The sequence below is a fragment of the Pholcus phalangioides genome, unplaced genomic scaffold (assembly GCF_987345545.1).
Source record: "Pholcus phalangioides strain wild (caught in Gottingen) unplaced genomic scaffold, Ppha-v1.0 ptg000011l_1, whole genome shotgun sequence".
NCBI lineage: Eukaryota > Metazoa > Arthropoda > Arachnida > Araneae > Pholcidae > Pholcus > Pholcus phalangioides.
The window spans coordinates 41,364,992-41,392,407 of NW_028301604.1; the positions used below are offsets into that span (position 1 = coordinate 41,364,992).

Here is a 27,416-nt window from a genome sequence, read left to right on the forward strand (position 1 = left end):
TTTTTTTGTGTGCCATCATCACTTACCCTGTAAAGATGATATATGACGAGGTTATTTTTATAAGGAAATTTTTTTTCAAAGGTGTTTCTGGTACTCCAGGGACCGGACAAGTGAAAAGCCGAATTTTTCCTTTGCTTTCATTTGACTGTTGTAGAACAAATTCTTGGTGAGGCATGGACCACCTTATGCACCACCCTCATCCTAGAGCAGGGCCCCCCTAGGCTGGGATCTTTTGCCCCACCCCAGTCAGAATTCTCACGGGCCCTTCCATTATAGTGTGAAAAAAGCAAACAATTTTGCAGGGATGCCGGAACATATCTGCTCGTATTGTCAAAGCAATATCAATGATTTTTACGGTATTGCTCTGTAATACAAATCATCATCGGGTCAGTCAACTCCATTTTTTGAAATCATTGCCAGACTATCAACGAAAAAAGACATCCATTGCAAATTAAAATTCCAACTGCCAGGAATAATGCTAAATTTTATAACTTCCGATGTCGAGTTGGAAGAGTATATAACAAATTGCCAACAGAACTCGTATGCTCATCCACGTATCACAGATTTTGTCATTTTCTCAATGGTTTTGATCTCTCATATCATCATTTTTAACGTGCTATGCATTTGAGTTCATCACGTTGAGTTTTATTGGTATATATGTTATACGGTAAAAGCCCGAAAAGTGGTAAAACCTAGGTTTTACTAAGTCGAGTTGGTAAAAGCCCGAAATACGCTTAAAAACGTATACATTTCGGTCTTTTACTAAGCACTTCGGTAAAAGCTGTCATTTAGTAACTTTCGTGAAAATTAGTAAAAATGCGTATTTTCTAATTTTTATAAATTTGAAAGCTTGTCATTTAGTAATGACAACAATCCTGAAGCGAATTAAAATCTCAATTAATTAACTAATTAGTCATTCAAATTCGTAAAAATTAATAAAAATGCGAATTTTCTGATTTTTTCAAGCATGTGGTTTGCTTTCCTCAAATGGTTAATTTTGCCTGTTGCGACCCAACGGCTTTTCTTTGATCACTCCGCACCATAGCCTTTGTCCAAGCGCTTTGCCTTGCTCTATCTACCCGGGAAAGCTGGTTGTCTGGAATAACTATTCTATGTTCATACAGTCCCATAACTAGGCTGGGGCACGCTACGACCCTGTGTTCATAGAAGAAAAATGTCATGCTACACATGGAAAGAAAACCTATCGATACATAATTTTTTTGAATCAATTTTCAATTTAAAATCTTATATAAGGATGACAGCGAGAGAGGCTTGACAAAGTACAATAACGACCTCGTTGTGACATCAACACTATTAACGTCATCAAGCATAAATTACACTATAAACATGCCTCTCACCACCCAGGGGAACGGGACGATTCCTCTCTCACTATTTTTTTTCGCTTTTCACTGTAGAGTGGCCCGTGAGCTATGGACCACCAAAGAACCCAGCCTGAGACCTTGCTGCAGGATGGGGGATGCCTACAGCGTCCATGGCCCCACAAGGGGTGGGCTGACAAGGCTCCAGCCCTGGGCCACGGGACACTTTTCACAATTTTTTTGGTTTTTCACGCTATAAATTCATCATAAAGGGGCCCGTGAAAATCTGGTCGGTGGGCCCGCAAAAGATGCCAGCCTAGGAGCCCTGCTCCAGGATGTGAAGGCCATGATATCGTCCCTTTTTTAGTGCCTGCCAGCATAATTAGTGAATTGGGACCACTCGTTATCTCCGCTTATAGTCATTTTTATTTGGTCCCCGAGTGACGTTATACCGAGCACTGACTATTTATGATTTGTTGAATTCTAAATAGACAGATACATTTTGCGTCACTTATATACCCATATTGTGCATGCATTTCATTGTTTTTGAAGGGGTGGCTAACCTGATTCCTTAGGTAATTTTTACTTTTCAATTGAAATTCTTTTTAATTTGTGAGCGATATTTTTCTTATGAATGAATGAGTCTCTCGTAACCAAGTTTCGTTTCTCATCATTGAAACACCCAACCACCACCACCAACACCAAACATGGCCCCCGCTAAAATTGAAACACCCAACCAGACGTGAAGAAAACTTGAAGGCTCCTTCGACCTTTCAAGATCAGACACAACCTGTTTCACATCTCAGAGATATCGAAGCATACCCGGAGGACGGGTGTGGCCGAAAAATTCATTTTTTTCCACATAATCAGCACTCGTCAACGGGTGGATCATTATATACAATAAAAAAATCAACTATAAAATCACCATGATCTTCTGAAGTTCTTGAGGAGCCGAGGTTCTGGCCGAAGGGCTCTTGAACCTTTGAAAATTGTTTATTTATTTTTATTTCCTTTTTCTTTAATCAATATTATAATTCACTTGTTTATTTGCTTCTGTGTTCTACCCCCCCCCCCCCCCCGCAGTCAAATATTGTTGCAACGAGGTTCGAAAAATGTTTCGGCATCACCGTTCGGTTCTTCCTTGTGAATGGACCCTCACTGTCACTCCAATCACCTCCGTGGAGTCAGACTGCTCAAGTCAAGCATGTTAAAGGGTAAATTTCGCTTAATAAAAATTGCTACCCCCTCCCCCTTTATTGTGTAATCGGTCTTTCCTTAAACAATGGAAGTTGTTGACCTTCATCTTTTTTGTCGCTCGGAATCAACCAAGTTTCCTGTATTAACGCAATATCTATATTAAAATCTATAATTGTTTGCTTAAATTCGTTTAGACTGGATTTAAGGCTCATGGCGTTCCAGGACAATATATTACAAGACCTAGGTGGGGGGAGCAAAACTCTCCTTTACTCTATTACTAATTTTTAGGCTTAATTTTAGGCTAAAACTTCCAAGAGACCGGTAAGTAGTAGATTCAATCTATCCACTATTTCCCAGGGGTTTAATTCAGTAGTGACATTTTTGGCTATTAATATTACTGTTTCTAGTTCGTCCCGTATCTCTTTCATAGATTCCTTTTACCGTCCCTCTCATTCCGAGGCACTGACCCAGTGCCCCCCACACTGTCTCCGAGACCCAGCACGCCATTGGCCAGAACTTCATCATTTGTCATCTTCTCATTGGCTACCTGCGCAACAGCCTCCTCCACGTTCGTTCTCGCAGACCCTGTCTACAATATTTCTCAAGGTGACATCTGCCAAGTACTCTCTCCAACTTTTTCTCAAAATCTTCTTCCCCCAGCGAACTCCCCCTGTCCAGCGGGTGCCGACCCTTCTTAACCGATGGGGTTATTTCCCCCGAAATCTCTCTGCTCCCCCTGAGATCTCCAACCATGTCTCTATCAACATCAGCACAAAGCTCCTCCCCTCTTTTTCGTTGTCACTCCCCTTTATAACTTCGGCAAAAGACCGACTGGGGGAAAAATCATGCCTTATTATTGTTGGCAAGGAGGTTCGTGCTTGCCAAGATGATTGATTTAAACCTACCAACGAAATTTATTTACTTTATAGAGAATTATTTGGCCAAAGAATATTTCAGGTTCAAATTAGAGACTCCCTCTCGTCAGTTAGACCAGTCAGGGCCTCGGTCTCTCAGGGCAGCGTGCTGGGCCCACAGCTGTTTTCACTGTGAATGATTTTCTGGGCCCCCAGCGAGGTATGATCAGCCAGTATACCGATGGTGTCCATCTCCTGACAAATTGTAGAGGCATGCAAAAGGCATTTGAAAATCTACAGGAGACTGTAGAATGGGTAGAGCACTACTGTCAGAGCCGGGCTTAGGAATTTCGCGGCCCGGTGCGAAAAATTATTTTGCGTCCCCCAAAAACCATAATTAGCCACTCCTCGCCTTACGAACTTTGCAAGTCACGAACAGAAATATTTTGGCCATAGTGGTGAATATTTGATTGTTTGTGTCGATATTTGTCAAACCTTATTCAAACTTAACTAATAAGTCAGTGGTTCTCAAACTTCCACGACTCCCTTGCCATGACAACGTTTATCCGCGACTCCCCAGAATAGTTTGGTAAGAAATGATAATCGTTTAAAAAAGAACTTTCCGAAAGAACTGAACAAGCACTCGTCAATGTCGCAGTTCATCGCGATGCACCCTTCAAGAACCACTATGATAGTATTAGTCATGTTCGAATTTCCCAGAATTCACAAATTGATTAGCGTAACGATCTGCGAAATAGGAAATAAAACACAGCTGGAATCATTTTGAATCACACGTCATTGAATTCATACAATGCTGTTACGTGGGAATTAATAATGCTGCTAGTCAATGCAGGGGCGGCTCGAGCTTACCCACCACCCGTGTGCAAAGCCATATGTGCTGCCCCTGAAGATGATTCAGAGGCTGACTGAGCTGTATCCTAGGAGACTTTGGGATAAACTTATTTTGTTTTTAGGAGAAAACCTCATACAATTCTTCGCCGAGAAAATGTGCTTGACCATACTTTCCGCTGTTGAAGAAAATGCGTTTTCAAAAAATGGAGTTGCTGTCTTTTTCTCTCTCGTTATTTTACCATTCTTGATTATACCAGATAATTCACAAAACAGCACTTACTGATAGGCCACCATTACTTATGATGTAAAGTTGATGAATAACGATGCGATTTTTATAAAGAAATTTATTTCAAAGGCGTTTCTCTCTCTCATGTTTCAGGGACCGGGCAAGTGGGAAGACGAATTGTTTTCTTTGCGTTATTTGACTTCCGGAAAAATTACTGTTTGCCTCTTGTGATAGTGCATTTTTATTTCTGGTAATACTGTCCAAGGCCCTGGCTTTTTTCTCAAGTTACCTCAACACCTGCGTTGTAAACGTGACGTCATGCGAATTTTTACTGTTGGAAATTTTTAAAAGTTTTTGTGTCCAGTGAAAGTCCAAGATGCCGCCCCTAACAACCTGCCACCCGGGTGCACCGCACCTCTTGCACCCTCGCTTAATCCGCCCCTGAGTCCGGGGCTTTTTCAAGCCCATGCTCACGGTCACCATAACGACTAAAAGGTTGACACTGGCGCTTAATTTTTTTTACTAACGATAACTGAAACGAAGTCTGAGAATCTTGGCGTCTAAATTTTTTTCCGATTGTTGTAGCCCTGCATTAGTCACACCAACAATGATTGCAGAAAAATACATAATCAAGTGGGAAGATAAATATTTTTGCTTATGGCATCTGATCCAATTCACAACACCTCTATTTCATTTAAAAAGAATCTATGTATTTCGTAAACTGTGAGTTTAAATTTTAAAAATATCAAAATATTCACAATAAGTTCATTATCCAATAAATGAGTAATTTAATTCAGGTGTAATTGTAAAACAAATGACAAATTTAGTTTTATCTACATTTAATTTAAGTTTATTGTTTCTAAATCAGATATTTATTGAGCTAAGATCGTTCTGCCTGTTATTCCTCAAGTTAACTGAAGAGCTTTCAGAGTAACAAAGAGTTAAATCGTCAACTTCATTAACACTTCAAAAAAAGAATGATTTTCAGTGAAATCATGAATGAAAAAAATATTGTTGGAGAGGAGTGGTTTTGAAATATCCTAAAAAATATATCATTATAGAAGGATTTATCTTAGTAAAGTATGCAAGGCCGCAACGAGATGCTTGGTCAGTCGGGGCTGACACGCATTTTTGCACCCTCCCCCTTGTAGTGTTGAGTTGGAGGAGGTGTAAAGGTGCCGTATCTGTGTCCTTCAGGTGCAGCGCCTGGGCCACCAGACTCGCCTCCTCCCTCGTAGTTGTTGCCCTGTATATCGTTGTATGGAAGAGAGTTTAACATAACACTATAGACAATTCCAAACAAGATTCGAGAACATCTTGAACAGGGTTCTAAATGATCACTTTACCCAAGGCCCCTACAAGTCGAAGGTCCTGGCTGCCAGTAAAGCCATAAAATTTGGGTTTCATGGTGTTGTCCTTGGAATAATTTCTCTCTATTAGAGACCGCTGTTTACATAAAAATAATTAGAATAGTGTACATATAATCATCACTTCAATAATAATGCTGCTTCTAATTACCAAATAAAATATTATTCTCAACATTACGTTATCTGAGCAATAATTTCATGCTCGGCTATCCGTAGTTTCGGAAATTTTGTAACTCGGTTGATCCGCTTCCTGGAAAGTCCACCTCCTGGATAATCGAGATTCTACTGTATCTAAATTCTGATATCTGTCCTTGTTTCCATCGATGATAGTCATAAAAGCTTTATGCCTCAAGAATATCCGAGTAAACGTTTTATGCATTCGCGAAATGCCCCCAAAATTAGAGAAACTCCTTTAGAGCAGCGGTTCTCAACCTTTAAAAGCCCGCGGCCCGGTCAATTTAATTTTCCACGTAGAAGGCTTAGTCATACACACCACTAATGGGAAAACTTGAACGGCGAAATCACTCGCTGCTCGGTATGAATGATGTCGGTGCCCGATACTGGGCCGCGGCCCTTCGGTTTAGAAACACTGCTATAGAGTAGCAACTGAGATAGCACTTACCGAAATTAAGTCATGGACAGCAAAGCTGCTTCCAGTTGAGTTTGTTGAAGTACAAGGAGAAAGGATGAGATACGATTACCGTTGACTACACAAATTGGTATGAGAACACTCAACGATGTCTTGGATAAAATGAAATGACTGTATGTGGACGTTTCTTTCTCCCCTAATCCAGTGCTGTCGTAAGAGCATCATGGGCCACCGGGCCAAGTGGTTTTTCTGAGGCCCTACCTTGTAAATTCTAAAAAATTCAACCTGATTTTAGTTTTGTGAGGCCCCTCTTCTCCTGAGGTGCCCGGGTGAGACCGACCCATGCATTAAGACGACGATGCCCTAATCCACACACCATCCTTTTCGATATCTAAAATTTTTCACATCTTCGTGTACAACCATTTATCGGCTCCTACCTTTTGTTTACTACACTGTTGAAAGAAATTAAGAGAATTTGCAGACCTGGTCGATTATCTCTAGAACTGCTGTACCGATTTTAATGAAATTTGATATGTACATACATTGATACAATACAAAACAAATAACCATTCAATAATTGTAATACACACGAATGATCGTGCGTAACACTCTTTGGAGTCGGAAGGTAGGAAACAGCGGTTGCAGAATAAACAAAAAAATGGGTTAATAGGGGGTATGGTCCCCTCTTACAGATATACAGGTCTCGCAGCGTGATTTCATACTTGAAATAAGGCAGTTTATCCTTTCCTGTGGCAATTGGTCCCACTCGTTCAGCAACGCTGTTTTCATTCCCTGGATGGTTCCCGGAGGGGAGTTGCAATTGTCCTCCCCAGAGCGTCCCAAACATGCTCTATAGGGTTAAGGTCTGAAGATCTGGCTGGCCAATCCATCCGGCGAATATCCTCACTCTCAAGAAAATCGTCGAGCAGAAAAGCTCTATGTGGCCTCGCGTTATCGTCCATTAAAATGAACTCAGGGCCAACTTCACCCCTGAAAAGGTGAACATAGGGCTCCAAGACATTCCTATACCTCACACCAGTCACAGTGCCTCTTTCAAAGACATGGAGAGGTGTGCGGCCATCCAACATGATGCCTGCCCAGACCATTAAACCTCCTCCGCCATAATGGTCGATTTCGCGGACATTGGAGGGTAGATAGCGGTTCCCTGGTTCTCTCCATATGAACGTACGGCGAGAATCGGTGCTTAGGCTGAACGGGGACTCATCAGTGAAGAGAACGGTTAAGAGGCCATTGATCCATACTCCAATCTCTATGGTCTCTGCACCATGATAAACGGATTCTCCTGTCCGTAGAAGTGAGCGGGACGCAAACAGCAGGTCTTCTTGCAAACAACCCTCTCTCATGAAGTCTTTTGGAAACATTCACCCTTGATACACGGGTTTCTGTGGCTGCATACAAGTCACGAGAGAGCTGAGAAGCTGTAGCACTCCTGTTACGCCTCGCTATAATCGACAAATGGCGATCTTCTCTGGCCGTCGTGGCTCTTGGATGACCTTGCCCAGGCTTTCTCTCGATGGATCCGGTATCCTGGAACTGTTTCCATAAGTTACAGACGACGCTGGGCGTTATTTTATTTATTTTTTTTTTTAATTTTTATTTTTATAAATAATTAAATTTAACTCTCTATAAATCTGGACTTGAGATTGGCCTGCTTCTAGCCTCCCCACAATTCGCCACCTCATTCCATCATCTAAACGTTGGTGGTTACTCATTTTTACTGTTACAATTTGAAATTAACCGATTGCTGCAAAATAACACCAAGAAATTCGCCGAGCTGTGCTAGCGAACGAAATGCGTCTTAACTTACGCGCGCTTATAAAGCCTGTTTCTCTACTGGCTCCGCCTACACACACGTGTACGCTTACGTATTTGACGTACAAGATTTGCATTTTTGTCTAGAAGCAGTGATTTTACATTCAGTTCAGTTCTTTTCATGAAATTCGATAAAATATGCAAATTCTTTTAATTTATTTCACCAGTGTACTTAGAGGAGGTTTTAAGCACACACAGGTCCAGTGAACTATCCTTCTGTGACCCTTCTGGCAATCTAGACGATTTATTCTGTGTTTGATGTTTGTGTTCTGATGCTAGTCTGTCTGGACACCATAAAAATGTAACATTGTGCTGGTGTTGTGACATATTCATATATATATATATATATATATGCTTCCAGGAAGACGTGTGCCACGCCTATTACCACTGCCCAGAAAAAAAATCTGGTTAACCATGCCCCCCTTTTTTTGCGTGTTTATGTTCTCCAATACAAATTAGCCAGCTTTGACTAACTTTTTCCCCAAATTTGCCTACTGATGCATATTTCGCTCCGGGGCAGTCGTATTCTAGCAACGTCCAAGAGTGATGGGGTTTGGCTCTACAGACGTAGTTCTTTTTATTCCCTTTCAACGCATATTGTCTGACCTGCAGACAGTGTTTGAGTGAGAGAAAGAGTAGGCAATACATATGTCCATTTTCCTAACTTGTCGCCAATGGAACTACATTGACTTAACAACACTCAGTAAAGTAAAAAAAAAAAACTACGGTGTCTTTTTGTGGTGCCGCTTTTCTCCTGACGCCCTTTAAGCACCCGCTTATTTTGTTGAATGGAATGGGGATACCACCCTGCCTACACGTTTCCATTTCCTCTAACATGGTCATAAAAATCGTCCTCCTGAGAAAAAGACCCTACTTTTTGATTTAAGCTATTCCCTCAGTTTCCTGAATAATATGGGATGGGAAATCAGTTTTTCTTCCAACCGAAATTAGTATTTTACGGAAAAAATTAAACTTTAAAACAAATTACTATTTATTTACCGAGGTAAAAAACGATTTCATTTTTTTGCGACCCCGGTGCGCTGAAATTTAGTAGGTGCAATTTCGTGTGGTTCCATAACAGGAAGAACCCCCTGAACAGGGGCCAAACCATCAACTTGAGATAGCTAATACTAAACTCGTGCCAAAACCGCATATAAAATATCTCGAAGTTATTCTAGACAGGAAAATAAATTTCAAGGCCCACACCGAATATGTGCGGCTTAAAGCTACTAAAAATTACGGCATGTTTAAACCGTATCTATTTTCCTCAAAGTAAACTCTCTCTAAAAAATAAAATAAATCTGTAATTAGACCTATGATAACCTATGCCTCCCCAGTATGGGCTTCCGCCAGGGGGGTTTTCGCCCCCCCCTGCCTGGGAGTGGCCACTGCTTTATGGACCAAATAGGGGATGGCAAGTCGGTCGGCCTCGTTAATTTGATAAGAATCACTTGATTCGCTGACAACTAATAAAAGACACCCAATAAGGTGTGAAATGATTTTCGATGACTTAATTTATTTGTTAAAAAATAATAGACTAACCGCACCCAATGAGGTGCTGAGAAATAAATTTTATAATTTTATATATAATTTTTGTTTTTAACTGTTTGGCCCTCACTTTGACAAGAATCGCATTGATTCACCTAGAACTAATAAACGACAACCATTAGGGTGATGTGAAAAGTTTTTTAGACAAGATTTATTCTATTTACTAAAATAATGAGACAAACGCATCCAATGAGGTGCTGAGATATATTTTTATGAGATTTTATTTTATACAAGTTTGTTTTTAACTTTTACCCTTTGGCCCTCAGAGAAAAGAGGTTTTGCCTACCCAAAAACATCGGGTAGAGCTTTTTTTCCTCATGTAAGATTATTTCCCACCCCGTGCGTAGATTGTCTCACCATTGTGCTTGAACATTTGAATGTGCTCGTGTTGTTTATAAATTGTGTTTATTTCCTGGTTTTGACAAATATTTTACACATACATATAATACATATTTTTCATACATACACAAACTCGTACATAGTAGGCAACCCCAATGGGGAGCCAGCAAATAAGACCGGTAGAGCGGCATAAAAATAGGTGCCGTGGGACCGGCGAGCCAGTTTCAATTCAGTTCAGTCCAGGATCCTTCCCTCCTATCACTTGGTAGAGGAAGGACGTCCTCTCCGTTGCTGCTGATAGACGCCGTCGTTCGAATCGCATATGGGAGATGAGATAGCTGCTGCCGCTGTGGGTGTTCTGGGATCCGCCGGAAAGGGTGCTTGACGCCCTGAGGTTGTTACCTTAAGTGAAGATAGCCGAAACTCCTGCCGCTGCTGTTCTCTTTCTGCTTGCCTCATCTGAACTAGAAGTTATTGACAGTTGTTGGGGAGATTGCTGACGGCGAGCTGGAGCTGAGACGTCTCTGTCGGACTGACTGTGGTTTCCTGGCCTCTACAGGATTCTTGCAGGTGAGTGCCATTCTGTCACTTTGCTAGTATGGTCAGGTTTGGTCGAGCAATTAAATCTGATAAATGGCTCGAGCCAAACGAAAATTTTATTAAAATTAAGGCTAGTATAAATGTTTTAGCGGAGATGGATGCACCGGTGCTGATAGGTTTTATAGAAAAATGGCTAGGTTTTTACCGTGACTATGAGGAGTCTTTGTCTGAGTTGGAGGAGGCAGAATGTCTTACCTCGATTAAATTCGAGATCCTACTAGACATTTTTGATGAATATATAAATAGTGCGAATTTTGCCAGAGCTGATGCAGACAAAAGGTTAATTTTAGAAACTCGTAGATTTTTTCAGGCAATACAGGAAAATCCATGCGCTCATCTCGGGGCGAGAAAGTTCCTAAAAGATCCTGTGTTGGGTGCGGGACTGGGGCCCCGGGGGGGGGCGAATATGAGACTGCGCAGTTCAAACAGTAAAAATGATAAAAAGGTAGCTCCTAAGCATGACATAAGCCCATCTCCTGAAAGAGCAATATCGTTTGAAATAGATTTAAATGACAATGTAGCACAACAAAATAGCGTTGGTTCCGGGGAAGTAAATAGGGTACGTTTACCGAGTCAGAATACTCAGGGGCTTAGTGATGGGGAGAACAATGAAAATAATATGCAAAAAGAAAATGGATTGCCAACAATCACTGAGGCAGTGGCAGAGGGCGTTGCAAACACAGATCAAGAGGCGACAGTCATAAATGAAGGGGATAGAATCACTACCCCCTCGGCTGAGGATGACACACTCCTAGATGGAGAAGAGGGTTTTAGGGAGGTGACTCGTGGAAAAATAAAAAATGACATCCCTCCCATTGTCCTATCGGACTGGGGGGGGGAATAATTGGTTAAGTGATTTTGCTGAGATACGGGGACTATGAGATTTCCCCCCGAGACTAAGTCCACAACCAACACTCTCATTGAAACTTTTTACGGAAAATGATTATCGCAAGGCCACAAGATATGGCAAAGACAAAAATTTTAAATTTTACACCTTCCAGCTCGAGAGGGACAGAAACTTAAAATTAGTAGTCAGGGGCCTCCCCCAAACTTGTCGACTGATGGCATTGCCGAAGACATTCTGTCACAGGGCTTTTCCGTGGTAAAGATATCAAATATGCGTAACTATAGAACAGGCCAGTTATATCCGTTGTATCTGGTGGAATTCACACTGGAACAAAAACTAATTTTTAATATTACCGAAATTGCAAGCATTCCGGTACAGGTTGAGAGATACCTGGGTACTAAAAATTCTCTCCAATGCAGAAACTGTTTGCGCCTGGGACACTCCGCCATAACACGTAGGGACCGCACACGCTGTGCGTTTTGTTCCCAACTGCATAGCGAAAGAGACTGCCCAAATAAAAATGTTAACATGAAGAAATACTTTTTGTGTGGGGACAAGCACTGTTCTACATATGGTGGTTGTCCGGTAAAAATTCAAAGACAACGGAAAGAAAATAATGGTAGGCCATTTATACCGTCTCTTCCCCTCGATCGTGAGGGATGAGCCAGCCATCAATAGAGGCACCTTTGCGGGTCTACTAGGGCCTTCCTCGATATGCACTCTCCCTCGGTAAGAAACACTTCGGAAGGGGATGTGACCCCCAAGCGAAAATTTTACACAGAGGAAAAGGCACCCTCTATACAAAGGACAGCCGTTGAAGGAGGAGGATTTTGCCTCTGAATTGGATAAAGCGTTCGAAAATCAAAAAATGACCAAACAACTAACACATGAAAGGTTAAAGGCGAATAATGCCCTGGTTGGTGAGTTTGCTCGAGAAAGCCTCGGATCGGAGGATGAACTGAGTACCATCAACCAGTCCAGGCCCGTGTGCGGAAAATTCACCGCCAGCAATTCACTGACAACAATTCACCGCCGAAAAATTCACCGACCAACAATTCACCGCCATGCAATTCACCGCTAGGAAAATTCACCGACCAACAATTCACAGCTAGGAAAATTCATCGACAACAGTTCAATGCGAGTCAGTTAGCGAGGGAGTGAGCGATTGAGTTACTGCGTGAGTGAGTGACCCAGTGAGTGACTGAATGACCGAGTGAGTAAGTGATTGAGCGACCGAGTGAGTAAGTGATTGAGCGAGTGACCGAGTCAGTGAGTCACTGAGTGACCGAGTGACCGAGTCGGTAATTGAGCGAGTGACAGAGTCGGTGATTGACCCAGTGCGTGAGTGACCCAGTGAGTGAGTGACCGAGTAAGTAAGTGATTGATCGAGTCAGTGAGTGAGTGACCGAGTAAGTAAGTGATTGATCGAGTCAGTGAGTGAGTGACCGAGTGAGTGAGTGACCCAGTGAGTGAGTGACCGAGTAAGTAAGTGATTGATCGAGTCAGTGATTGAGCGAGCGAATAAATTGGTTAGTGAGGGAGTGAGTGAATTGGTTAGTTAGTTAGTTTTTAATCTAGTAGTGTCACAAATGATTAAAAAATCCGATTGTTCCGAAAACGTATTTATGATGAAGTGTAGATTTGAAGACACTTCGATCGGGTGTCCTCTTCGTCGTGGTGGTCGTCGTCAGCCGCACTTTGACATCGACATTTGGAACTGCTTTCAAGGAACGCGTAACGATTTCCCTAATACCAACAATTCTATAGAAGGATGGCATCGAGCGTTCCAACAGCAATTATCTGCTCGCCACCCACATATATGGAAGTTCATCGGTTCCATAAAAAGAGTACAGAGTTTGAATGAAGTTCGGATGGAGCAAATTGTAAGTGGACAAAATCATTACATTGATTAGGAGAAAGAAATACCGGGACTCTGCGCAGAGATTAAAGAATTTAGTTGATAAGTATCATCAAGGATGTGACATTTAAGACTATTTGAGAGGTATAGCTCATAATGTATCATTTTAATTATGATATCAATATTTGTGAGAAATGAATATTTTTCTTACATTTGCGTGTTATCTGTTTTTCTAGATTAGTAGATTGGAACCCTTTTAATTATAAATATGTAAGGAAGAAAATCATGTCGAAAATTGTTAAATAAATACTGTATGTTTTGAATGAAAATTATGTCAGATATTACTAATTAAATGTTGTAGGTTTTGGTTGAAAATAATCAATTAAATATGCTTGTAATGAAAGCTGTGTGAAAATTATCCTTCTAAAATACTCCTCTAACATTGCCCAAAAGAATGCCATTTTTTCTATCGTTTTTTGAAGCTGTGGTTCCGTGAGTTTCAGTTTTCGAAAGTGTTATTTGTCCCCAAGAGGATTTGTCCCCAGGAGGACACCCAAGAGGTTTTATGTCCAAGAATTGGATGTTTAAAACGAGATAATTTCATACGATTTTTGAACCCACGCATATAATTTTAAACAATATGAGGCTATGGCTTTCTTTTAACAGTTTTGCTGATGGAGAAAATTAAACTTATCTTTATATTCACTTTATTCCATTAATTTTTTTTCCAGAAACAGTAGTAGGACATAATTATATGGCCTCTACAAAACGAACTGCGTCGTAGCGAACTAATATGAGGTGGAGATCATACATAATCACCGGTAAATGTTAGAAAATAACTAAAAGAGCTCTAGAACAATATTCTAAAAGTGAAAGCAATACAGCCAGACTCGGTTATAACGCCGAAATCCCGCGGAATCTTCGCCGATGTCGTTATAACCGAGTTTAACTGTATTTAATATACTGGTTTTAATAGGTGTGGTATCATCAACAACCAATTTCAATCCACTGCTGGATGTAGGTGTCCTCCTTAGATTTCCCCTCAAACGAAATGCGATATTTTATGAAATTTTCGGAACTACTATATGGTAATATTGCAACAACAAATTCAAGAAAACTTCGACTATAAACGTGTAAAACCGTGACATTTTTCAAAAAGTCTGGAGGGAGAAGAAAAAACAGAAAAACCGGACTGTCACGGAAAATACGAGACAAAATGCAGGACATGTGGTTACCGATGCTTAGACTAGATTTTTAAAGATTTGTAAAATCACCCCTACCAACAGCGAGCTCTAAATCCACCCCCATCTTCAATATATAGGCTTGTGTCACCTGCGAATGAAATTACACTGCTGGCCACCGTAAATGCAACACCCTGAAGGAAGCATGCAAATAATATGAAATTTACAACATGCATTAGCGGAGGTGAGATATGCAAATGATTAGAATTTCAGCGCAGACGCACATCACGCGCGCTTGTGGCGCCACTTCGAAGCGCTATTTAAGGCTTGGAGATTTCGACGATTTGAAGTACGGCAATTGTGTTTTTCTTGTGGTTTTTTCAAAGAAACGATCAATTATGCCTCGTAGAAAACAGCGATCATCTTTTGATCAAGTATCCGAGTTCGACAGAGGAAGGATAGTGGCCTACCGAGATTGTGGATTATCTTTCAGGGAAATCGGTAGTCGTGTTGGACGAAACCAAACAACTGTAATGCGGATATGTGATCGTTGGATGCAGGAGGGTACGACGGACCGACGTGTTCGATCGCATCCACCTCAGTGCACCACTTTACGTGATGACAGGCGTATTGTGCGTATGGCAGTGACGGATCGCTCAGCCACATCACGAACCATAGCACAGCACATTCAGTCTGTACCGCATCATCCAGTGTCTGCGCGTACCATTCGACGCCGTTTACAGCAGAGTGGTCTGTCCGCAAGACGTCCATTGCTTCGTCTACCCTTGACGCAGAACCACAGACGTCTCCGCCGCCAATGGTGCGATGAAAGAAGGATGTGGACGGCACAATGGAATGAAATTGTCTTTACTGACGAGTCACGCTTCTGTCTGCAACACCACGATGGTCGGATTCGAGTCTGGAGACACCGTGGAGAGAGGATGCTGAACAGCTGCGTTATCCACCGCCACACTGGTCCTGCACCTGGTATTATGGTATGGGGCGGTATTGGATATCACTCTCGCACTCCTCTAGTACGCATTGCCGGTACTTTAAAAAGCCAGCGCTACATCTCCGAGGTGTTGGAGCCAGTTGTCCTTCCTTACCTTCAGGGCTTGCCCACAGCCATATTTCAACAGGATAATGCGCGACCACACGTGGCACGCATTGTCCAAAGGTTCTTCGTCAATCGCCAGATTGAATTGCTTCCCTGGCCAGCTCGCTCTCCGGATCTTTCGCCGATAGAAAACATGTGGTCCATGGTTGCTCAACGATTGACCCAGATTACATCCCCAGCTGCCACACCAGATCAACTTTGGCAACGCGTGGAAGCTGTTTGGTCTGCTGTACCCCAAGAACACATCCAAAGTCTCTTTGAATCAATGCCGAGGCGTGTGGCAGCGGTGATCTCCAACAATGGCGTCTACTCTGGCTACTGATTTTGGCAGGAACCACACTTCACAGAAGTCTATAAATTTAATCATTTGATGCTTGGTCAACATGTTATCTACAAAATAAATATTGTTGTGTTATCTCTTGTCTTTCTTGGTGTTGCAATTTGGGTGGCCAGCAGTGTATTTTACCGGTCTACTTCATTTTACACAAATCATTAATATAAACTAGAAATAATTATCACCCAAGCAAGGACCGATCCTTGTGGGACCCATTTCATTATATTTCAAATGTGCTGATTTTACCATTTATTATGGCACAGCTTGTTTCCTATTGTAGTAATATGTTTTAAACCAATATAGTACATTGCCTGCTGAGAAGTGTTTTTATTTGTTAGAATATTTAAATCAACATAAACGAATGCTCGTTTTAAGTCTAAGACTGTAAGTCAAATGTCAAAATTCAATCCCCCTAATAAAGGGGGGGGGGGTTCAAAGGTTATATGGAGTAATCATCACCGAGCCGAAATCCCTGAAGCCATAAATATCAAATTTAGTAAGCATTATATTTTATTACCAGTTGTTATCCGCGGTTTCGCTCGCGTGGATTTTGCAATCTCAAAATTACTCTCACCTCATAACCCCAATGGGTGATGAACTTTCAGAAATCCTGTCTTAGTGTGTATGTACATTATAAAATATAATACTAACTAAATTTCATATTTATGGCTTAAGCGACTTCGGCTAAGTGCTGATTGCTCCATATAACTTTTGAAACCCCCCTTAGGGGGTTGAATTTGGAAAAATCCCTTCTCAGTGAGTCTATATCACAATATTGATCTAATGTCATATTTATAGCTTCAGCTGTTTCGGCTCGGCATGATTTCAACGTTGACCCCCCCCCCTCCCCTCTTATGACGCCCTTAGGTTGTCGAATATGGAAAAACCATTTCTTAGTGAGTAGTGAGTCTTTACGTCGTGAAAAAAACTATTCACAAAATTTGATATTTACAGCTTCAGCGGTTTTGGCTCGGCGATGATGAATCAGTCAGGACATGTTATTTTATATACAGTACTGGGGGCTCTGCCCCCCTACCACCTTTGGCGGCCAACCCCCCACCCCTTTTCTCTTCACAACATATCTTGTTTATTTCATCCCACTTCATCAGCGTGCTATAGAAAGGGACACGTGAAAACACCAGCTTACTGAAGAAGCGAATTTTATAATAATAAAGCAACAAAAAACAAATGTGGTTCATCAAGTAACCCCAGAAAACTTCCCCATGGGGGTCCCCAAACTCCAATTCGTTGAATTTTAGTGGGGGCCCTGACTGGATTTATCTCGGGCTACCGATGTGTTGCAAATTTTACGATGTTAAACAACAAAAACCAATGAGATTCATCCAGGGACTTCCGAAAACCTGTCAACTTTTCCATGGGGCTCCGACCTGAAGGCTTGTCAGACATACCCCCTGTGAGTGGCCACGAAAATGTTTAATTTTTATCAATTTTAAGACGAATAAAATCCAGGGCCCACATCCAGTAACGGGGACCCAATACGCAGATATTTAGTGGGACACCCAGACACTGGATTTATCTCGAGCTTCTGCTGTTGAAAATTCTACAATGTTAAACGACAGAAAAGAATGAGATTCATCCAGTGCCCCCAAAATGAAACGGGACCCCTGACTCGGAAGCTAATCGGGCATCCCCCTGTGAGGGCGACTGCAAATGTTCATTTTACCAACGAATAAAATCCAGCCCCCCCCCCTCACTCAATTACCCTTGACCAAATTTGCAAATTTTATGGGGTCCCAGACTGGATATACCTTGGGCTTCTGCTATCGCAAATTTGTCAATGTTAAACCAGCAAGAAAACAATGAGTTCCATTAAGGACCCCTGGAAATAAAACCTTTTAACTTCCCCATGAAGGTATATGTGCAATCCCCCGGGTACCCCTACCCTGTATGTTGGGAGCACTGGTGATATATGTATATTTTACGTATACATGCCTCTCGGCATGACCCCTACGAGGTCAGGGCTGACAGGGGCCGGAACGTTTCTTATCGCTTTTTGATATTTTCACACTACATATTAAGCACAGAGGGACCTGTGAAAAAGCTGGTTTGGAGGCCCGCCATCTATTTCAGCTTAGGGGACCTGCTGTAGGATGTGGGAACCTCTGGGTACATGCGCATAACTTGGTCCCGATATATGCAAGAGTTAAATGAAAACTTGATCCGAAAATCGTAACCGACTTCCGTAACACAAAAACGTAACAGATTTCCATCACTCAAAAACGAAACAGATTTCCCTCACTCAAAAACGTCACCGACTCCCGTAATAAAAAAATCGTCACTAATTTCCGTTGCATAGGAAGTATATATATACGTATATAGTAAATATAGAGTACATATAGATACGCACTAAGGCGGGATTTCTGAAAGTTCATCACGTGAAATCGCGGGTAACAGCTAGTTCAGATAAAAAAAATCCATTGGTTACTGATGATCAACGATGTTTTTTATAATATCAAAGTGATAACAGGAGATGATTTTAAGCATTTTTAGGGGGTTGATTTATCACGTATCCACTTACTTTATTATCTTTTAATTCTGTTATTATCCCTTTTAACATTTCATTAGAAGTTTCTGAGTAAAACCGAGTTAATGGAATTTTGTTGAATATACTATCTTGTATTGGGCAACTGCAATTTGTAATTTATGCAAATACAAGGCCACAACAGGCAAAATGCCCAGCGAGGTGGCTGAGAAAAAGATGCCCACAATAAATATGGATGTCATATATTTCAGAAATACAGCAACCCGAATCCGTATCATCTGAATTTCTTCTCATAAAGTCATTATTTAAACTTTCCGCCATATCTTTAGGATATGGCACTTACTCACTCAATAGACCACTCACTCAGGGACTGACTTACTCGCTCATTGAATCAGTAACCCACTCGCTCACTGAATCACTTACTCACTCGGCCACTCAGTCACTCACTGGGTCACTCACTCAGTAACTCAATCGCTCATTCCCTCGCTAACTGACTCGCATCGAAATGTCGTCGGTGAATTTTCCTAGTGGTGAATTGCATGGCGGTGAATTGTTGGTCGGTGAATTTTCCTAGTGGTGAATTGTTGGTCGGTGAATTTTCCTAGCGGTGAATTGTTGGTCGGTGAATTGCATGGCGGTGAATTTTCCGTAAACCGTCCAGGCCTGCCACGGAGGGCATAACAGGAGTTCAGACTACGCCACCCATTTTGGACGTAACTCCCGAGGAGTCAATCCCGCCCCTTGAGGTGGTGCCTGGGGGCACTAACGTAAAGTATGAACTGGTATCCATAATATTGTCAACGGCAAAAATTACCGCAGCAGAAAGTCCTCCACCCGAAATTGAAACAAGACTGGCCGCCCTTCTGAGCGGAATTATAGAAATTCTTTCGCTATTTACCAGGCCCAAAAATTAGTACACAACGAGGTCCTGTTTTTGGCCTTCCGAGGCCACTCACGGTCTATTCCTGGAATGCAAATAGCATCAAACAAACTCTCAGAATTGACAGAGGCACTGGTGGAAAACAATGGGGATATTACCCTGTGTCAGGAGACCTGGCTAATACCTTGTGTGAAGGTCAGGATCCCGGGATATGACTGTGTGAGCAAGGATATGTTGCATACTCACGGGGAAGGAGTGGCTGTGTTCATTCGAAAAATTATCCCATATAATGTGCTAAATTTGGTGAATTCGCCCTCCATGGAAGCTGTGGCTGTTGCAGTTAAAGTTAATAGTGTAAATATGAATCTTGTCTCAATAGAGAAATAGCACCCCCAAATAGAAATCTTGACTTGAACCTTTTGTCGCATATTTTTGAGTCCAAGGACCCCCCACGCTTATTGCGGGGAACTAGAATCTACGACACACAGCATGACATAGTAGGTATAACCAGTCCGTTGGGACAGCATTATATAATTTTTGTCAGAATAACGATATAGATATAATTGCAACTACTGCCCCCACTCACCACCCTGGCTTCACCTTGTTATGATCGAAGTCATACTTTATGTAAATTATAATATTGTTTTAGATGGCTATATATTGTACATAAATTGTTGGTGTTTTTCATTTTTTTTCTCGGCTGGTGAAGGGGAATTATCTCACGAATCGTGAGAACGGAAGTTTGACCACATGGTCCCCTCGGACATTTCTTAGATGGACGAGGTCCACTTTCACTTTGGTCGGGTGGTCTAGGTTCCTGGAAACTATCCGTGACGTAGATCTCATCCAATACGTTGATTGGTACAAAGTCCCGCTCCAGGAGTACTATCTTGTAAGTTTCGCTTCTCTCGGGGTGATTCTTGATGAGTATGTCGAGGTATTAAGATGTAGAAAATTAATACTTGAGCACGACTTCGATTTCCGTGCTTGTGGTGTGTGTGTGTATTGTAATGAAGTATTGAAAGGCACCACGAGAAAAGAGATGGGTATCGTTGTAATCTTTTGATATTTTCTTTTAATATATATATATTGTGATTATGTAACCAAGGAGTCATGTAATTTTTTTTTCTCACAACGCACATGTCCTAATCATGAAGTATATGTAAAGCTGTAAATTCTAATCGACTAGATTCCTTTCTTGAAGTTTCTGTTTAATTATTTTGATATTTTAAGTAGCGAGTGAATATAACAACCTCCCAGACGTGATCGATTTTGCAATCTCAAAAAATTTTGAAAATACGATTTCGAGTGCCGTTTTGCCGTTTTGCCGATTCTCGGCTCCCCCCATAACCCTATATTAATTAAAATCGAATTCCTCATCTCTCGAAAGATCAAATACATCTATAAAACAGATTGGCAGGCCTTCAGGATAATATGCTCGAGGGCCTGCCGGTGACTGAAATTGCTGCCCCAACGGTTGAACGAGTGGGAGCGAGCATTGAGGAGTTGACAAATAGAATAAACAGCACCATCTCTCAGTGCACCAAACAAATAAAGGCCAGAGAAAAAAACAAAATCAGAAAAAGATGGCAGCGTTTTCGGAGAGATGGAGATAGGAGGGTCCTGGTACATATATGGAGCGGGAGATCAGAGCTGAGATTAGGTTATGGTGATGCTAGTGCTGGTGGATGTGTCTGGTTGTTATTTCGGAAACATACAGTCATGACTCCTTTCTTTTTTTAGTTATTTAATAGAAGAGAGAGAGACTTTTAGGACATGTTCGGTCGACAGTTGGAGCCAGACTGAACTCCAATACAAGAACACACTAGATAATGCCTAGCTAGTAAGTGGCATAAAAAATATAATAAAAATATAAAAATTGTACAAGACAAGTAGCGCCACAGTATTCCCCCACGAGTCTGAAGGACGGCATATGGCACAATGTACAAAATATGATAATATAGTTACGACGATTTGACAATATAGTTACGGCAACTAATATGGCATTGACATGTGGAAAAAAAAAATTTGTTCGAAAAATTCAAAAAATACGCAATACGAAAATACCTTATGCACAAATTAATAGTCGAGCAAAAAAAAAAAATTACAAATGATCAAAAATTAGTAAATGTATGTATGTGCAAAAACGATTACTAGAATAGATAATAGACATATATAATATACATATAAGAACATTGAAAAATGAAAATTTTTTGCAAAACATAATACCAATTTTCAAAAAATGTTGCAAAAAACAAAAATAATGTTATTCATTTGAAAAAATATGCAAATAAGAATAATATCAAGGAATTCTTATACGAACCGTACGCCCTGATCGAGTTACATAAGGCTGTTTCGGTTCAGCGAACGGTGATTGCTCATTAAAAGTGCTATCAAGCAAAAATGCTGGTTTCAATCTGTCTATTGAGATTTTCGTTAGTTTGCCTTTCATGTTCACTGTATATACTTTTGGAGATCGTTCAATCACTTCATATGGCCCCAAATATGGTTGTTGAAGGGGCTTTCGTACGGTGTCCAGCCGCACGAACACATGGGAAGAAACAGCAAGTTCTTTATGAACGAAAACGTTGTGAGTTCCATGCCTTGAAGTTTGGATCGGACGTAAAGTGTTTATGTGATCTCGTAGAGCACGTAGAAATTCCGGCTGTGTTGGCCGAGGGTCGGAACTGCGGAAGAATTCACCAGGTAGGCGCAATGGTGATCCGTAAACCATCTCAGCAGCAGAAGTGTTGATGTCCGGTTTGATGCTGGCTCGGATGGACAGAAGTATAGTAGGTAACACTTCAGTCCAACGTTCCGTGGCATGGCAGCGTATGGCGCCTTTGAGCTGCCGGTGGAATCTTTCAACGATGCCATTGGAGGACGGATGATACGCTGTCGTGCGTGTTTTCTGAGTTCCAAGAAAACGAACGAATGCGCGAAACAAATCACTTTCGAATTGTCTCCCTTGATCGGTGGTAACCGATTCCGGAACTCCGAATCTGCTAATCCAGCCAGAGTAGAATGTCTCTGCGACAGTTTCTGCTTTTTGGTTTTCCATCGGGAAAGCCTCTACCCACCTGGTGTATCGATCCACACAGGTAAGGCAGTAGGTGAAACCCCGAGAAGGAGGAAGAGGACCAACAATGTCGATGTTAATGTGTGAGAATCTGCATTGGGGCAAAGGGTATGCACCGATGGAAGATCGAGTGTGGCGATGCACTTTTGAGCGTTGGCACTCGATGCACGCCCTGGTCCATCGTGTGACATCCTTGCGTATAGAACTCCACACAAATCGTTGACGAATAAGGTCTACAGTTGATTTAACGCCTGGATGGGCGAGGTTATGAAGGACCGTAAACACGTGATATCGGTGTTTTTCTGGTACGTAGGGACGGATAATTCCAGTGGATAAATCACAAAAAAGTTCTGTACCCTGAGGACCGAATTTGATAGGTTTTATATCGAGCACCCCACCTGGTTGTCGGAGGGCTGTTAATTCAGCGTCTGTACTCTGTGAAGTAGCAATAGCTGCGTAATCAATCGAGTCAGGTAAATTAATTTCGGATAATCTGGAAAAAGCATCCGCTACAACATTTCGCTTACCCTGAATGTAACGAATGTCCGTAGAAAATTGTGATATATACTCTAAATGACGTCGTTGTCTGGGAGAGCTGTTATCATTAACTTTGTGAAAAACATAAGTTAGAGGCCTATGATCACTGTAGATCGTAAATGGTCTACCTTCTAACATGTGTCTGAAATGTTTAATAGAACTATAAACCGCAAGCAACTCGCGATCATAAGTACTATAGTTCTTTTCAGTTGTCGTTAACTTTCGAGAAAAAAATGAGAGTGGTTCGACGACACCATCGGAAGTTTGTTGTAAAACAGCTCCGAGAGCGAAATCTGATGCGTCGACTGTCAACGAAAGATGAGCATCATGTTTAGGATGAGCCAAAAGCGTTGCATTGGTAATAGCATGTTTACACGTTTCGAAAGCAGCAATAGTTTCCCCCCGACCAGGCGATGAGAGATTTATCTTTTTTCTTCTTTCCTTTGCACAAATCGTGTAAGGGAGCCTGGTCAGATGCTGCGTTTTTTAAGAAACGGTGGTAAAAGTTGAGAATTGCTAGAAATCTTCGAAGTTCATCAACCGTTTTTGGTTGCGGATAATTACGAAGAATGTCGACTTTTTCTGGCAAAGGAGAAATGCCGTTGCTGTTAACCAAAAATCCTAAGAACTCTATCTCAGATTTTCCAAATATGCATTTATCAGGATTAAGAATTATACCAAAACTGTTTAAACGTTCAGAAACCAATTCTAGATCTTTAAGATGTTCTTCTTCTGTTGCTGATGCAACTAGTACGTCATCTAAATATGCATAACAGTTCAAGTCTCTTAAGACAATATCTATGAACCGTTGAAACGATTGTGCCGCATTAGACAATCCAAAACACATATATAAGTACTCATAAAGTCCGAATGGGGTAATAATGGCAGTTTTTTCAACAGACTCGGGATCTAAAGGTATCTGATGATAAGCCTTAACCAAGTCCAATTTAGAAAAAATGTTTTTTCCCTGCAGACCGTAACTGAAATCATGAACATGTGGTATAGGATATCTGTCTGGACACGTTATAGAATTAAGTTTTCTGTAATCCCCACATAAACGGTATTCTCCATTACGTTTAGGAACAATGTGTATCGGGCTTGCCCATGGACTTTTTGAAGGTCTCAGTATGCCCTGATCCATTAGCGTTTGAACTTCACGCTTTGCAATAGCAAGTTTCTCTGGAGAAAGTCTGCGGGCTTTGGTAAAGACAGGAGAACCTTTAGTAGTAATGCAATGTGTAACGCAGTGTTTTTTAGAAGTAGCCCCAAGCATAGAAGGATTCGTTAGATTAGGAAATTTAGATAAAATTTTCAAGTAGGGCGAATCTCCACTAATGGTCTTTAAGCCTAATGTAGGGCAACTGGCATTGCTACATTTGATTGAAAGTGAAGTCAAACTGTCAATCAAACGAGACTTTTTTACGTCAACTAATAGACCATAATGTTCTAAGAAATCAGCACCTAATATCGGGCGATTAACATCAGCTATAACGAAGGACCATCTAAATAGTCTGCGTAACCCTAAATCCACTGATAAAGATTTGCAACCATACGTAGAAATTTTAGTATCATTAGCTGCGTATAGCGAAAAGTTTGTATCTGCTGCTTTATGTACCTGTGTATCTCGTGGGAAAACCGAAATGCTAGCGCCTGTGTCCACTAAAAAACCAGTACCGGATTTTCGATCATGAACAAAAAGGCGAACTAAACGCCGGCCATCACCTGCTGTCGCCAAAACAGATGGGCCAGTTAGTTTTCCGACCAATCACAGGGTTTAATGCATTTTGATGCTTTTCGACCGAATGTGAAATGGTACCAACAATAAGGTTTACTTTTGGGTGTACCATCACCACTAGACGTCTCTCTAGACCGAGAATTTGAACGAACTCTTCCCTTTTTGTTAAAATTTTTCTCTCTATAGCGGGATAAGCGGTCAACAGCAACGGTCAAAGTCGAAATTTGACTTTGAAGTGATTGCAAGCTGATGGTTTCATTACGGCTGACCTCAGAAATAGTCGGTGTGTGCCCAGTGACTTCGGTAATTTTATCTGCCATTTCTGCTAAATCCGGCAATGTATCCTTACTAACAGAAAGTATCTGCTGTGTATGGATAGGCAAACGTTGTAACCAAAGGGTTTTAAGCACCTCATCTGAAATTTTCTTGCCAGCTAATGTATGCATCTCATGCAACAACTGAGAAGGTCGCTTATCCCCAAGAGTGAGCTCTTGGAGTAGAACTCGTAAGCGTGAAGTTTCCTACAGTGAAAACTGTTGAGAAATGCGTGTTTTTAACTGGTTGTAAGAATCGTCTGTAATAATCTGTCTCCGAGAGACATGAAATCCCACCCACAACTGTCGAGGAGCTAAATAACATCATTAAGCACCTAAAAATCAAAAAGCCTCCGGTGCAGAAAGAATTACTAATACTGCCCTCAAATCTCTCTTCCGCCTTCAATTCGCATGTCACTCACAAATATTTTTAATAACATGCTTAACCTTAACTATTTTCCAACTTGTTGGAAAACTGCAATAATGAAGGCCATTCATAAGCCTAACACAGACCCTCTCTTCCCTCAGAACTTTTACCCAATCAGTCTCCTAAGTAATATCTCCAAACTTTTTGAGAAAATTTATAATAACCGTTTAACAGCCTTCTGTACAACTAATTCAATCATTATACGGGAACAACATGGCTTTCGGAGAGAACACTCATGAGTGACGCAGTTGCTCCGCACCACAGAGTTCTTGATGGATTTTGTAAATAACAACGAATACGTTTGTGCGTTAGCACTGGACTTTTCGAAGGCATTTGACCGAACAAATCACAAAACTCTGATCTACAAACTAATTAACTTAAATTTTCCACCAAAGATGATTTATTTCATCATGAGTTATCTGGCAGATAGGAAGTTCAGGGTCCAAATTGGAGACGATCTCTCATCAACCAGGAACGTTGCGACCTCGGTGCCGCAGGGAAGTGTTTTGGGCCCACAGTTGTTCTCAATTTATGTAAATGACTTTCCAGCTCCACAGAGAGGAATTATTAGTCAATATGCAGATGACGTTTTACTGGCCACAAATCGTCGAGATGTTGAGATGGCCTTCGAGAATCTGCAGGAGACAGTGGATTATGTAGAGGACCACTGTATGGACTGAGATATTGCGCTAAATTTTTAAGTGTAATTTAATCTGATTTTACAAACGAATAGCCCTCCCACGGGACAGAACCATCATATCCAAATTGGTAATTTTAGACTGGCCCAAAAGGCACACATCAAATATCTGGGCATAATTTTTGATCAAAAACTAAATTTTAAGGCCCAGACTGAGTCTGTAAAATCAAAAGCAGCTAAGAAACTCGGAATGCTTAACAGAATCTACTTTCCGCAGAGCCAACTCACTCTGAAAAATAAAATGATATTGTATAAAACAGTAGTCAGACCAGTAATAACGTATGCTGCCACTGTCTGGGCATTTGCAACACGGAAAAATATAAACACACTCCAAATTTTTGAAAATAAGACCTTCAGAAAAAAAATTTACTAAAGCGCGTTGGTTTATGAGAAATATCGACATAAGAGAGGACCTTTCTATTAACACCATTTTTGATGAAATTAAAAACTTGCGGAGTCTCAGCTTGAGATCCTTCGGGGCTCGAAACAACAGCACCTAGCCGAAATAGTGGACTATGACCCTGCGGTCATCGTCCGCTATGGTAGGCCACTAAACGTCCTATATAGGAGTTGAGACGTCTAGGTCTAAAAATTTGAAAAATGGGGCCCTTCAATGGGATCCCTTATATCAATATACAAAATGTATGAATAAAAACTCCCTATTGGACTTCTCTGAAGGAAAAACCTTTGGGACAGATTCTCTTCTCGAGATGGCGCTGATTAATTTTTGAGTGATGGAGTCCTGACTCCGGAAAATGACTAAACGCTCTTTCCTTTTTTGTGGGAGATGGAGAAATTTTTGTAGAATTTTTGTAACTGAAATTTTTGTAATTGAACTTAATAGATAAATTGACAAATCACGGTTTCCTGCGGCTTGGCAATAGTTCTAACTGGATTTCAGCTTTTGGGATTTAAACTTTTAATTTGTTGTTTTTAGACTTTGGCTCAGGGAGACGGTGAAAAGTTTTAAAAATTTTAAATTTTTTAACTGAGGTTTTTTGAAATAACGCGCAAATTTTTCCTCATGTTGCTTGTTATTTTCGAATTTTAACTGGACAACCTGACTATAATGCATTGTGATTGTTATGGTGCTCATGAAATGTGATAAATTTTTTATTTATTTATTTTTTTATATTGGATTTGACCTTTCTTTACTATACATCGTGCACGCACACTATACAAA

At 41.1% G+C, this 27,416-nt stretch overlaps 1 protein-coding gene across 2 annotated transcripts in view; it reads left to right on the forward strand.

Annotated features, from left to right (window-relative positions):
* LOC149080429 (kinesin-like protein KIF28) overlaps positions 1-27,416 on the forward strand; it is a 1,038,199-nt gene that overhangs the window by 12,881 nt on the left and 997,902 nt on the right. The gene's annotated exons all lie outside the window — the stretch shown is intronic.